Below are 15,799 nucleotides of genomic sequence, written 5' to 3' on the forward strand. Positions count from 1 at the left end.
AAATGTACCTGAAATGTAGCTGGGGTATCAGTTTCTTATTATGATATAGGTAGAAATATCTATAATTAATTGAATTTTAGACATAGTTGAGCTAATTCTGAGTGGAAAAAAAAAGTAAAAAATCCTACCTGCACAAAAGAGCTCTCAACTGGTATGCTTTGGATACAGATGTGCTTACAGATGTGCTAAGGAGTTGATTTCCTGGGGCCATGATGTAGCCACATCCAGTTACCTCAGTGTAATCTATAAATATTATTTTCTACATGGGCCAAAATATGAAAATGGTTGAGAATCACTTCTTTGTGGCATAAGAGTAAATCATGACGTTGACCTAAGCCATTTATTATGAATAGCAAAATGTTATAAACAACAAAATTATATTGATATTATCCATTTGTACGTGAAGAGAAACTTTAAAAATCTTTGTGCTATTTGTTTATATTGACAACATAATACGTGGTTTATATTGGCAAGAAACCAGCATGACCTCAGTAGGCATCAAGTTTAGGCACAATATTAGGAGTAGTTGTCTTTCAGGTATTATATATTCTTTACTTAAATTAATTATCCACTTTAATGAAGTCAGTTACACACTAGGGGTTCATGGCACCAGAGACCAAACTCTGGTATCAGGATCAGTGACAAATAGCAGGTGTGGAACTGTTATCCCAAACTAAGGATTGAAAAAGGCAAGTAATAAGGAGAAGCTGAAGTTTAACAATCTGAGTCATGGGAGATCTTATTCAACCAGAGTTCAAGCAGCTGGGAAACTCGGACAGAACACAGCCATATGCCTGTCTCTACAAATGACCCAATTTCATTCCTTTTTATGGCTGAGAAATAGTCCACTGTATATATGTACCACATCTTCTTTATCCATTCCTCTGTTGATGGATATTTAGATTGCTTCCATGTCCTGGAATAGTGCTGCAGTGAACAGTGGGGTACATATGTCTTTGAAATATGGTTTCCTCTGAATATATGCCCAGGAGTGGGATTGCTGGGTCAAATGGTAGTTCTATTTTTAGTTTTTTAAGGAACCTCCATACTGTTCTCCATAATGGCTGTATCAATTTACATTCCCACAAACAGTTCATGAGGGTTCCCTTTTCTCCATACCCTCTCCAGCACTTATTGTTTGTAGATTTTTTGATGATGGCCATTCTGATCAGTGTGTGATGATACCTCATTGTAGTTTTGATTTGCATTTAGTGATACTGAGTATCTTTTCATGTGTTTGTTGGCCATCTGTACGTCTTCTTTGGAGAAATGTCTATTTAGGTCTTCTGCCCATTTTTTGATTGGGTTGCTCATTTTTTGCTATTGAGTTACATAAGCTGTTTCTATATTTTGGAGATTAATCCTTTGTCAGGTGCTTCATTTGCAAATATTTTCTCCCATTCTGAGGGTTGTCTTTTCATCTTGTTTATGGTTTCCTTTGTTGTGCAGAAGCTTTTAAGTTGAATTAGGTCCCATTTGTTTATTTTTGGTTTTGTTTTTATTGCTCTAGGAGGTGGGTCAAAAAAGATCTTGCTGTGGTTTATGTCAAAGAGTGTTCTGCCTATGTTTTCCTCTAAGAGTTTTATAGTGTCTGGCCTTACATTTAGGTTTTTAATCCATTTTGAGTTTATATTTGTGTACGGTGTTAAGGAGTGTTCTAATTTCATTCTTTTACATGTAGCTGTCCAGTTTTCCCAGCACCACTTATTGAAGACACTGTCTTTTCTCCATTGTATATTCTTGCCTCCTTTGTCATAGAGTAGGTGACCATAAGTGCCTGGGTTTACCTCTGGGCTTTCTAGCCTGTTCCATTGATCTATATTTCTGTTTTTGTGCCAGTCCCATACTGTCTCGATTGCTGTGGGTTTGTAGTATAATCTGAAGTCAGGAAGCCTGAGTCCTCCAGCTCCATTTTTCTTTCTCAAGATTGCTTTGGCTATTTATGGTCTTTTGTGTTTCCATACAGATTGTAAACTTTTTTGTTTTAGTTCTGTGAAAAATGCCATTTGTAGTTTGATAGGGATTGCATTGAATCTGTAGATTGCTTTGGGTAATATTGATGTGGATTGACCTAGAGAGTGTCATACAGAGTGAAGTAAGTCAGAAAGAGAAAAACAAATACTGTATATTAACACATACATGTGGAATCTAGAAAAATGATATAGATGATCTTATTTGCAAAGCAGAAATAGAGACACAGACATAGAGAACAGATATATGGATACCAAGGGGGAAAGGGGGTGTGGGATGAATTGGGGGATTGGGATTGACATATATACACTATTGATACTATATATAAAATAGATTACTAATGAGAACATACTGTATAGCACAGGGAACTCTACTTAATGCCCTGTGGTGACCTAAATGGGAAGGAAATCCAAAAAGGAGAGGATATATGTACATGTATAGCTGATTCATTTTGCTGTACAGTAGAAACTAACACAACATTGTAAAGCAACTATACTCCAATAAAAATTAATTTAAAAAAAAAAACACCATGAGTATCACCTCACACCTGTTAAGATGACTATTATCAAAAGACAAGAAATAACATGTTGGTGAGGATATGGAGGAAAGAAAACCCTTGTGCACTATTGGTGGGAATGTAAAGTGGTTCAACAACTATGGAAAATAGTATGGATATTCCTAAAAAAATTAAAAGTGGAATTACCACAAGATCCAACAATTCCACTTCTGGATATATATCAGAAGAAAATGAAAACACTAATTAGAAAAGATATATGCACCCCCATGTTCACTGCAGCAGTATTTACAATAGCCAAGACATGAAAACAACCTAAGTGTACACCAATGGATGAATGGATAAAGAAAGTGTGATATATATATATATATATATATATATATATGGAACGGAATATTATTCAGCCATTAAAAAGAATGGAAACTTGCCATTTGCAACGACTTGAATGGGCCTTGAAGGCATTATGCAAAGTGAAATAAGTCAGACAGAGAAAGACAAATACCATATGATCTCACTTATATATGGAAGCTTAAAAAAAAAAAAAGAGTTCATTGCTACAGAGAACAGATTGGTGGTTGCCAGGAACAGGAGGCAGAGGTGTGGCAAAGTAGATAAAGAGCATCTAAAGTTACAAACTTCCAGTTAAAAAATAAATAATCATGGGGATGTAATGTACAACATGGTGACTATAGTTATTAATGCTATATTAATAATACTATAATCGCATATTTGAAAGTTGCTAAAAGAGTAGATCTTTAAAAAAAATTTGTAACTATGTATGGTGACAGATGTTAACTAGACTTACTGTGGCGATCATTTCCCAATGTAGACAAATATTGAATCATTATGTTGTATACCTGAAACTAAAATAATGTTATATGTCAATTATACCTCAAAAAAACAAACAAACAAAAAAAAGCAGAAAAGAAAAGAGTACAACCATATGCAAAGTCCAGAGATCAGGATCCAATTAAGACTAGTAAGGTCAAGGACTTAATTTAGAGGTCAGGGACGCTGTCTATAGTAACTAGTTGTCAGGGGCCAGAGGTCTGGGAGCCGATCAGTTGCCTGGAGCATAAGAAGAGGTCAGAGGAAACATGAGGTCCAAAATTCAGACCCAGAAAGCCTGAATTAGTGAGATCAATGCCCAAAGAATTGACGTGATCTAAAGTCAGCAGTATTTTAACTTAAGCATTCTTGATGCTTTCTTCCTACTTTCTGTCGGGACAGGGGTAAGTCTCAAAAGGCAGAGATAGCCTAAGATCCATTCCTATAGTCTGTTTATTTGATCTGATTCATCATATCATTGGCCTCCTTCTCTAATATTCATTCCCCTAATATCTCTGTGGTAGCCTCACTGGGCTACTAGCTGATCTTTGAAAATGTCAAGCACTCCCAAGGGATTCAGATTTGCTGTTGCCTTCAAAAGCTCTCTCCCAGGCATTTGAAGCATTTGCTTTCCCATTTTGTTCAGAGGTCTGTTCCAATAACACCGTCTCAGCAAGGTCTTTCTTAACAACCCTATGTAAAATATCAATAGTACCATATATCACCTTCCATCCTTTAACTATTCTCATTTTCATTCATAGACCTTAACCCTATGATACTGCATTGCATCTTATTTTTTATTTGTAAACAGGATATAAGTACCATAATGGTAGAAAACTTGTTGTGTTTCCCATCTTATCACCAGAATCTAGAATAAAGCCTAACACATAATATTTATTGAAATAATAAATAAGTGAATGAACATTTTGAGTAGAAGTTACAGGTAGTTGGAAACTTAAATGAGAAGATGGAGTTACAGATAATTTTGTAAGCTCACTGATGAAGAGGATTCTGTCCTTGGGTATAACTAGGGTGACCATGTGTTAGAGTCTGAGCAGGACAGTCTTGTTATATAATTATTGTCCCAACAAGTTACTGATAGGACTGTGTTTCTGTTTATGCTCATAATATTTTGATTTGAATGATAATTTAAGATCACCCTAAGGGGACATTTGTATGGGAAGGGAGCAAATAATGGGTGAATTTAGACAGTGCTAGTCTCACCTGTTTTACATTACAAGCACCTGAGGGGAAGTTATATGATCATTTGTTTTGTTTGGTTCTTTAGCCATTGATATTGCATGTGCCTCTATTGGACACCAATCTCTAAGGTAATAGCTTTACTCTCAAATGCTTCAGGAGATAGCCAGGTAACAGGAGTGTGTGGAGTGGGCAGAGTGAAAGACAGGGGGAAGCCGTGAAGACTACGTGAAGCTAGATTTCCATGTCCCATAGAAAGAGGGAAGCTCCTCTGCAACCACAGCCAACTGTATTGTCATGTCAAAATACAGGCCCAATAGTGCAGTCCTTACACATTTAAAGAAAAAATATAAATCCAGGAGAGGAGATCATGATGGTGGGGTAGCAGGATGTGGAACTCACCTTCCCCAACAAACATATCAAAAGTACATTTACATGTAGAACAATTCTCATTGGAAACTAACTGGAAACTAGCAGAAAGATTCCTGTCCAACCAAGGTTGTAAGAAAGATCCACAGGGAATCGGGTAGAAAGGGAAGCAAGAGATCAGGTTGGGGCCTGTGTCCCAGGGAGGGGACTCAGGAAAAGGGAGATTACATGGGTAGAAATTCTCCATGGGGTGTGAGTAGTTCGAGCCCCAGATTGGGCCCCCCTGCCCTGAGGTCCAATAGCAGGAAGATGAGTTGTCTTGGCTGGTTGGAAGGGTGGTGGGACCAAGAGGAGGGCTATGGGAAGCCTGGATTCTGTTCCAGAGGAGCATGTACACCCTTGCTTACTCCTGAAACACAGCAGAGATAGATTGAAACTGCATGGATAGCAGACTAGTTTCCCACGACCACCCTAGCACACGCCCCACACTGAGCTGACTGACTGCTCTGGCCTTGCTTGCTTTGTGACACAGATCCACACTGAGGCAAGGGCTCCTGCAGCCAAGAAGAAAGCTCAGCTGTGAGACACAAAAGCAGCTTAGACCCAAAGTGATGTATGAGCAGGGAGGGGGGCAGCCATTGCTTGCACTTACCCAGGCGGTGCATCACGAGCCACCCCAAACTCTGTCTATGGCTGGACCACCATCGTCTGCATCCTGTCCTGTGCCAAGAACCCACACCAGTGCTGCCTGCCCTGTGGTGTGGCCCCACATTAGGGTGAGAGTGGCAGAGGCCAAAGGGAGAACCCAGCAGTCAGGGACAAAGGCAGATCAGACCCAAAGCTACATTTGAGCAGGGCCAGTACGGGTGCATACACAGGCAGTGAATCAGAAGCAGTCCCAATCTCTGTCTGTTGATGGACCATCACAGCACGTGCCCAGACCCACACTGAGTGCACACACCAGACCCTCTTGCCAGAGCATTTCTTCCCTCTGGGGTGAGGGTCCTGGTGCTGGGAGGTAGGAGAGCTTGAACCTGACCCGCAGGGCTTCTGCTCCAGCAACTTGGGACCTGCCCTCACCCCAGATAGGGTGATGACAGACACTGAGAAGAGGAGAAGCCCCAACTCACATCTGGCTCTGGCCCTAGACCCTCCATCTTCAGCCTCATCTCCTACCAGTGTGACAGCTGCCAGCGCACCGAGGAAAGACATGACTTGTGTTCATGTCGGATTCAGCTCTCCCATCAAAGTCACTGTTCTCACATAGACTCTATAGGGATGCTCCCACACAAGGACACCACTTCAAGACTGCAATAGGCAACTATTTCAGCTAATTCACAGAGACAGTGAAAGTTAAGCAAAATGAGAAGACAGGGGAATTTGTTTCAATTGAAAGAGCAAGAGAAAACTGCTTAAAAACAACTAATGAAACGAATAAACAATTTACCAAATCAAGAGTTCAAAGCATTATTAATAAGAATGCTAACTAAATTAGAGAAAACAATATATAAACACATGTGTCCTAGCCACAGCAATAAAATAAAGAAAAAGAAAAGGCATCCATATTGGAAGAGAATAAGTAAAACTGGCACTATTTGCACATGGTATGATACTATACATAGAAAACCCTAAAATATTTACCAAAAAACTATTAGAACTAATAAATGAATTCATTAAAGCTGCAGGATGTATTAATATACATATTACCCAGCTATAAAAAAGACTGCCATTTGCAACAATGTGGATGGACTTAGGGAATATTATGCTTAGTGAAGTAAGACAGAGAATGGCAAATAAACACTGTATGTTATCATATACGTGGAATCTAAAAATTAAAACAAATTAATATAACAACTTATTCTGGCAAACTTGGTGACAGCTACATGCAATCTACAGAAATAGCAATAATAGGCAGACTGATTCTAGCATGTGATTGGGGGCATTATTATTGGCTTGATAGCCGATTAGCCTGATCTGGCCCATCCAGAGATTCTGAGAGCTATTTAATATCAATAAGTTCCCCTTCAGCTTAAGATAGTCAATTTCTATAGTTTTCAGTTAAAAAGCCTGATTAATACCACCCTTCCAAAATAGTGCCCTTCCGTTTATTCTTTATTTTTTCCATTTACTTTTTTTTTCATGGAAAAGAATTTTATTTTAAATATAGCAGTGTGTACATGTCAATCCCAAACTCACAATCTATCCCTTCCCCCCTTGGTAACCGTTAAGTCTGTTCTCTAAGTCTGTCTCTTTCTGTTTTGTAAATAAGTTCATTTGTATCATTTTTTTGTTTTTAGATTCCTCATACAAGTGATATCATATGATATGTGCCTTTCTCTGTTTGACTGACTTCACTTAGTATGATAATCTCCAGGTCCATCCATGTTGCTGCAAATGACATTATTTCGCTCTTTTTAATGGCTGAGAAATATTCCATTGTATATATATACCACATCTTCTTTACTCATTCATCTGTTGATGGACATTTAGGTTGCTTCCATGTCTTGGCTATTGTAAATAATGCTGCAATGAATGTTGGGGTGCATATATCCTTTTGACATGTTTTTCTCCAGATATTAAGTATACATCTGGAGAAAATCCATTTACTCTTTTAAATAACTAATATTTTTGAAAACTTGCTACATATTTGCCATGGTGCTAAACATTTGGATTCCATTATTTCAATTAATTCCTTTGATTTAGGTGCAAAATTACTCTTAACTTCTCACTATATGGCCTCTCCAAGACCTATGCATGATTGACATGTATGTGCTCATGGTGTCTATGATGGTGGTTTGCACTGAGTAGACACTCAATAGATATTAATGATGTACTAAAAATTTGCATAGAGATTTTGTCTTAGTCTTCTCAGGATGCCATAATGATACCATAACTGAATTTTATTTTCTCACATTTCTGGAGGCTGGAAGTCTGAGATCAGGGTGCCACTATGGTTGGGTTCTGATGTGAGCTCTTCTCCTTCCTTGCAGGTGGCTGCCTTCTTGTTTTATTCTCACAATGCAGAGAGAGAAAGCAAGCACTCTTTGATGTCTCTTCTTATAAGGGCACCAATCCCATAAGACCAGGGCCCCACCCTCATCACTGAGTTACCTCCCAAAGACCCCATCTCCAGATACCATCACATTGGAGGGTAGGGCTTCAATGTATTAATTTTGAGGGGACACAAACATTTAGTCCATAGAATTTTGAATAAATGGAAATTTTATGGTTTTTACCTTTGGGTAGAGGCAGTAGAAAGTTAACCTATGAGCTGAGACAGAAAATGGAATCCAATGGAAGGAACCTTCTCTTTGGAGAGGTGGTCTGGGAAAATGTGAAGACAATAATACAGTTACTTTGATGAAATAGCTGTAAAAGCTTGCAGATTAGTGGACCTACAAAAGAAAAACAAATGATCTCAGTCTTATTTCTATTGCTCAAATTAATGAAGTAAACTTTGTATGAAAAGATTACCTGCAGAAATAATGCTATTATTTTTCATACCTCTCATTGTAAGTCTCCATTTATTTTGGGTTTGCTCACCAGATGCTCCTGTAGAAGGATCTGCAGATATATTAAGGGAAGCTTTTGAAACTTCCTTAGGGAGTATAAAAGGAAATGGAGGGAGAGTTAAACATCCATCCCTGTGCAATTTTTGCTGTTCATCCTACTTGCTTCTCCTGTGGCTTTTGGCTCTCTCTTCTACTTGAAGACTTGGATTAGATAATATCCTCTGACCTATTATTTAAATTCATTATTTAGTCTTATTCCCACCCCTGGCTTCAATCTAGGGAGCTAGAGAAGGACAATGAATAGAAATTGGGATTTGTTAACACCCGTGGTTCTGCATTAATGAGGCAAGATTCTGGAGCTTTGAACCATCACTGGCTCAAGAGGGGAGAACAGCAGTATCTCCTCACTGAGTGTGTTCTGGCAGCAGCTCAGCCAAGTCACAGTGTAGTTCTTTGAGCTACCCCATGACATGGATCACAGTGCAAGCTGGCAGAGGAACAGGCATTTCATAGACTTAAGCTGGAAAAAGTTTGAGCATTCCCTATTGTGGTGACGAGAATGGGGCTTACAGCAAACTTCATTTCAAATCCCAGCTAAGCCCCTAACAAATTGTGTACAATTCATTCACGGCCCTATGGCCCAGGTTTTCTTTAATAAATGGGGGAATAATTCTTTCCTTCCTTATAGGGATGTTGTGAAGATTAGATGTGATAATGCACTCTGGAACATACTGTGAAATAGGTGCTCAAAACATATGATTTGAGTGGATTAATTAATGGACATGTGTAGTGTGTTTAGTATTCTACCTTGTACTTTTGCTCAACAAATGGGAGCATTTGCAGGCCAGAGCTGGGGAAGGATCCCATCTCCTAGCTTTATCTTTGTGGTTAACATCCTCAAATGGAGGAAAAATTCATTCATCTGCTTCCTCAGATTCTAGCATGCCCAATGAAGCCCCTAAGTGTTATAAGAGACAGCACGTGAGCAAGCTCCCTTCTCTTTCCTGTATTCCATGTCACCAGAGTAGTAGGTGGCGGGCTACTCTCTCCATGTCTCTATTCTGTGTGTCAGGAAGAACAAAGGTATGTTGCCTTTGAAGCAGATCTAGGGTGCTTCTTTTTAGTTTGTTCCTTCTGTGCAACAGGAATAAGATAGGATATGGATTTCAGCCAGTGGGTGAGAAGGAGGCCTCTGGGACCCTATCCTAGGCCACATGTTCCTCTCCAGCTTTCCTTAGATTCTTAGGTAGTAGATATATCTGGAATACTGTGAACCCTCTTTCTCTTGCCATCAAGTTGAATTGCAACCACTATACTTAACTAAAAATATTAGCTTGGATCATATAAAACTGCTGATAATCAAACATTTTTGATCAACAAAAGCAGTGATTTCATAAAGTTTAATAAAAATAAATAAAATGAGTTACCTCAAACAAACTCCTAAAGCATGATGCATATTTACTGAACAGATTTTTTTCAGAAGACAGAGGGAGGTAATTTTCAGAGCGACATTCCCTGATAAACCCTTTTAGCCTCCTCCAATCCCATTCTCACATCTCTCACCCCTTCATCTCTTCTTTCTCTGCCTCTCTACCATCACTTTTCCAGGCCCCCCAACCTCCATCTTTTAACCCTTATCTCCCTCCCATCCTGGGATTAGGCAATTTTTTTTTCAGGTAGAACAATTTGGCCTTTTTAGCTTCCTAATTTCTCCTCCTCATCTCTCACCCCACTCAACACAATAAAATCCAATAATTACAAAAACAAAGAAATCTCTCTCTCCACCAAAGAAGAGGGTGATAGGATTATAAACACTTATAATTTAATATATTTCCCTGACACATAAGAAGATTTCAGATGGAATTATAAGCATCTTCCTATTTGTAAGAAACATATTTAGCTAGAGGGGAAGCAACAAATCTTTTTATTTTCAAGGTGTGAAAATCGCTGCCTCTCTGTTGCACTTTGTGTCATGAAACTTGATTAGCACAGTGAGAGAAGATGGCTGTGGGGCTCCTGAAAAATGACAAACTGTCATTTTTTATGTGTAACGATTGTGGGTAATTAAAAATCTAACAATTTTAGAAAGAAAAATATATTTGCACATGGAAATGTGTACAACACACCCACCCATATGTACGCATATATTCACGTAACCTCCTTGTTACAGGCTAAATTGTGCACCTCCCCATCCCTCCACCCCCTTCCAATTCATATGTTGAAGCCCTGACTCTCAATATGACTCTATTTGGAGATAAGGAGGTAATAAAGTTTAAGTGAGGTCACAACGGTGGGGCCTTAATCTGACAGGACTGGTGTCCTTATAAGAAGAGGAAGAAACACTGGGATGAGAGCACACAGAAAAAGGCCATCTGCAAGCCAAGAAGGGCTCTCTTGCCAGAAACCAACCCTGATGGCATCTTGATCTTGGACTTCTAGCCTCTAGCACTGTGAGAAAATGAATTTCTGTTGCTTAAGCTACCCAGTCTTTAGAATTTTGTTACAGCAGCCCTAACAGACTAAGGCACTCGCAAGTCCCAAAACATCAATGGTGGCCACACATATTCTAGATTTGCATGTATGGCAGCAGGGAAGACCGGGGGTCTATCAATTAAAGCCTCCAGCAACATGGGCAAGTCATTGTACCTGTCTCATTTTAGGAGCATGTGGTCAAAAACATAGTCTCTTAAGTCAGGTTTTACAGATACATGATGCTGGTGCTTGTACTCTTGAAATACTGTCGTGTGGGAGCGGGAGAGGTGAGAGGTGGCTGTAACATTTCAGCTAGTACTTTTATTATTATTATTATTATTATTATTATTTTATATATATATATATTTTTTGCTGTGTTGGGTCTTCGTTTCTATGCAAGGGCTTTCTCCAGTTGCGGCAAGCGGGGGCCACTCTTCATCGCGGTGCGCGGGCCTCTCACTATCGCGGCCTCTCTTGTTGCGGAGCACAGGCTCCAGACGCGCAGGCTCAGTAGTTGTGGCTCACGGGCCTAGTCACTCCGCGGCATGTGGGATCTTCCCAGACCAGGGCTCGAACCCATGTCCCCTGCATTGGCAGGCAGATTCTCAACCACTGCGCCACCAGGGAAGCCCTCAGCTAGTACTTTTAAGGCGAACTGTGTTGCAGCCTGGAAGGTTGTTCTGGACTTTAAAACTATCCTTATACCGGTCCTGCCCTACCCACTGGATTTATTTGGAGTACCCGTGATTCCTCCTCCAGCCACTATTTGGTAGAATCTTTGCCACTAGATGACTTTGACTCTGGGTCTCTTCTCAGCTCTTGAAGCTTTCCCTCCTTCTACCTGGCCATCTATGTTCGGCTTTGTCCCCTTTCTACTGGCCTGGCCTCTCGGCCAGGTCTGCGTGTTTGCATGCTGTTCTCCAGGCAACCCCCTGGATTCCACTCTGCTTTGCCTCTCTGCAGCTGGTGTGATGTGTGATCTGGAGGCAAAGCTTTGGGTCCAGTGAATTCTTGGGACATCAGAAGTCCCAAAGGAGTAAAAGGATTCCAGGATCAGACATCCTGTATAAGGTCATCACCCACTTTCTCTGTGGTCTGGGGTAAGGGAGAGGAATCTGTTAATTAACACTGAGCAGGGGGCTCAAAGAAAAAAGTAGGAGTTCCCAGGATGTCAGTTTCAAGTACAGAAATTTGCCTACCATCTTTCTCTTCAGGCACTGCCCTATTGGTCTTCCAAAGGATATTGTCATTTCAAGCACAAGATCCAACTAACCTCTTCTACCCTCTTCCCTTTCTGCCCACTTCTTGATCTGGATGGGATTTAACATCAGGAGAACTGAGGACTCAGAAAGGCATCACTTCTTGATGACTTTTTGGGCTGGTCTTATGGTCTAACCAACTATTTACTCATTCAACAAATATTTGTTGAGCATCTACAATGCACCAGACATTGTTTTATTTAGGCACTTAATTATATCACACTGAGGTGTAAAAAGTTGTTTATCAGGGAAAGGAAGTTCCCTGGGTAACCTGGGGAAGGAGGTGATTTGCAATTTTAAATTGAGTGGTCAGGGAATTCCCTGGCAATCCAGTGGTTAGGACGCAGCGCTGTCACTGCTGTGGCCCGGGTTTAATCCCTGGTCAGGGAACTAAGATCCTGCAAGGCATGCAGAGTAGCAAAAAAAAAAAAAAAAGTTGAGTGGTCAAGGTGGGTCTCTTTTGAAGGTGGCATTTGGGCAAAAGTTTGAAGGAGAGAAGAGAGTTAGTTGACCACATGTGTATCTTGAGGAAGAGCAATTCTGGGCAGAGGAAACATTAGTGCAAATGTTGAGGCAGGAGTGTGCCCGGTGTGTGAAAGACCACCAATAAGACTACTGTAGCTGGAGTGAAGTGAACAAAGTGGGGAGTAGGAGGAGAAGAGAACAGAGAAGTGAGAGGGTAGCAGGGAGGGCAGTGAGCCAGATCATGAAAGGCTGTGCATGTACACTGTCATCACATATTGGACAGATTGACCTTTGTTTTCATGCAGCCTCCTCCAAATTCTTTCTCTTAATGTGTGGTTCCTGAACCAGTGCATTGGAATCACCTGAGAGCTATTTAGAAACGAAGAATCTCAAGCCCCATCCTGGCCCTACAAATCAGATAATGAATTTTAACTAGATTCTCTGGTGGTTGATACTTACATTAACATTTGAGAAACTTCAGTAGAAGTCTCTTCTATCATTGTAGTGACAACAATCATATCTACACTTTAATATTTTGTAAAGGTGCCACTTTTGGAGGATATGCTCCAGGGACCCATCCATATACTCCTGCCCTGGCTACCCCACAGTTTATAGGGTATAGTTTGCACATCGGTGGTGGAGATTTGTATTCCTTCTTCCTTGATGTGCATTTGTGGCAGGGAGGCATGCCCCCAGCCATGGAAAGTATTTTCTGGTCTTCTTTGCACCTAGATGTGACCTATTCACTTGTTCTCAACAATGAAATGTGAGTGGAAATGATGTGTGTTACTCTCGAGCCAAGGATTTTAAGATGATAATAGGGGATTCTCTACTCTTTTTCTCCATCCATCAGAACTATGCAGAGAACTCTGAGGCCATAGTTGGATGGAAGAGATTCAGGATGGAAGGTGTCTGGCTGCCTCAGTCATCATGTGGGAAGAAGCTGGTCACTGCTACACTGAGCTGTTACGTGAGTGAAAAATAAATGTTTATTATGTTAGGTCACTGAAAATTAGAAGTTTGTTTGTTAGAGTGGCTAGAATTATCCTAACTCAAAGATTCTCCAACCTTAGGGTGCATCAGAATCATCTGGAGGGCTGACTAAAGCACTCATTGTTTGACTCCAGAGTTTCAGATTCTGTAGATCTGGAGTGGGACCCCCCAAATCTTCACTTCTAACAAACTTCCTAGTGATGCTGATGTTGCTGGTGTGAAACACTTTGAAAACCCCTGCTCTGGCTAATAAAATAGCCATGGGAGAGTGGGGAAGCTCATGACCTCAAAGGATATATCGCCAAATAAAAAATGTGAAATTAAAAGTAAACCAACTTAGGCCAACCAGGGACCATTTAGTACTGCTGTATCGGTTGATTTTACCTAATGCCGCACTGTACCATATTCAGTTCAAAAATGGATATAGAAGGGAGAACTGAAATTCATTAAGCTTAATTTTGAAGGGATGATTTAACTGATACTGGCATCCCTGATTTTCTAATTTTCCCAACTTTCATTCTGCTCTTCCAGTCGCTGAAGAGAAGCAAGCAGTTGATTTATGACCCTCATAGAGCTCTTAGCCCAGGTAGTCTTGTTTGCATTTGTGGGAATACTACTGAGCTTTGGGTGACAGGTCCTTGGGTTCTCTGCCTCTCACAGAAGGTGAGGGACATGCAGCTCTTTTCCTGGCTCCACTTTTAAAAAAAACCATCCCAAAATTTCACTGTCACTTAGTGTTATAATGTAAGTTTAAAGGAATTTGCCTGTCTCTGTTGGAGTATTCTGGGCTAGGCTGAAATGAATTAACTTCTTCACGTAGGAAAACTTGCTTCACTTTTGGAAGGAATTACTGTAGGTCTTCCCAAATTGGACTGAGACCTTTTAAGGTGCCTCATATAAATTAAGCCTTGGAATTCTTCAGAGAAACTTGTGATTTGATAGCTCCTCTCATCCAAAGTACTATTATTAAATTACCACCCTGGATTGCTTCACTGACAGCTCTAATTCTTAAAATAGAGATCAGCTATATCCCTAGACACTAACCTCAAAAAGCTGAATCTCAAATTCTAGTTTCCAAATGGTCGCTGGTTTCTAACTACTACTTTTCTATTATACTTTCTAAGTTCACTTGATTTAGAAGACATGGCATGTTTCGTCTCCAAATGTCTTTTGTGCTCAGTACCTACACATAATGAGTACCATTTTCATTTGCCTCTCTGTTGTTAATTGGTGCCTGGGCCCCCTTTTCTTTCCTAGGTGTTTTACATCTCTAAATCTCACTTCCAACCATATTGATGTCAGGGCAGGTTTGTAATGGGCTTGCTTTGACAATGCAAATGTCTTCAGGTATAACCTGGCTGGGTCCCACCTTCGGAAATGCAAATAGGCTAGATATCTTCCTTCCCCTCCTGCTTTCCTTGTTCCCTCCCTCCCGTGTTCAATCATTTATTTACCACCTACTCTATGCCAGGCTCTGCTAATTCTTGAGTGAACAAGGTGGACAAAATTATGAACCTTATACTCTAGGGGAATATAGGAGACAATAAAAAATTGAGCAGAGAAAAATGTTCAAATAGCATTAAATGTTCTGAAGAAGATAAAGCAGGGTACAGTGACAGCCATGTACTGGTCTAGAGTGTTCTGGTTGATAGAGAATGGTTAAGGAAGTCTTACTTGAAGAGGTGGTATGTAAGCTGACCACTGGATGATAAGTGAGTCACAGGAAGAGCTGAGTAAAATGTGTTCCAGGCAGAAAGAAAGGTAAGTGTGAAGGGTATGTGTTAGGAACCATTTTAATGTACCTGGGGAACAACAAGGCGATCATTGTGGTTGGAATCTAGTCAACAAGCAGTGGGAGGGGCATTGTCTGATGAGATTGGATCTGGCAGAGGTCAGATCACATGGACCTTAATTAGTGAATTCCTTTAAATCATAATTTCAGTCAAAATCTTGGTAGTTGAATGGACTGAATTTTTTCATTATTTTTATTTGTGCAACCTGCTTAATTAGCTGCTTCATTTCCTAAATGGTGCTCTGTCTTAATTAGTGGGTGTTTTGAGAGAAAAAAACCTGCTTTAAATTCTGGTACCAGCATTCTTAAGTACTCCTGTTTCCCTCTCCTTTCTGTTTTGGGGACCAGGGGGAGGACACACCATTCAACCCAGCAGGTTGAATGGTGCTGCACTGGACAGCCACTCAAAGTTATCTTGGTTGGA

At 40.3% G+C, this 15,799-nt stretch overlaps 1 long non-coding RNA gene across 2 annotated transcripts in view; it reads left to right on the top strand.

Moving 5' to 3' along the window:
- LOC309655388 overlaps positions 1 to 15,799 on the top strand; it is a 391,996-nt gene that overhangs the window by 116,957 nt on the left and 259,240 nt on the right. For both annotated transcript variants that reach the window (XR_014260800.1, XR_014260801.1), the window contains exon 2: positions 13,444 to 13,560. This is a non-coding gene — a long non-coding RNA (uncharacterized lncRNA). The remainder of the gene's footprint in view (positions 1 to 13,443; positions 13,561 to 15,799) is intronic.

This window comes from Balaenoptera physalus (assembly GCF_965194825.1).
Source record: "Balaenoptera physalus genome assembly, chromosome: 2".
Taxonomy (NCBI): domain Eukaryota; kingdom Metazoa; phylum Chordata; class Mammalia; order Artiodactyla; family Balaenopteridae; genus Balaenoptera; species Balaenoptera physalus.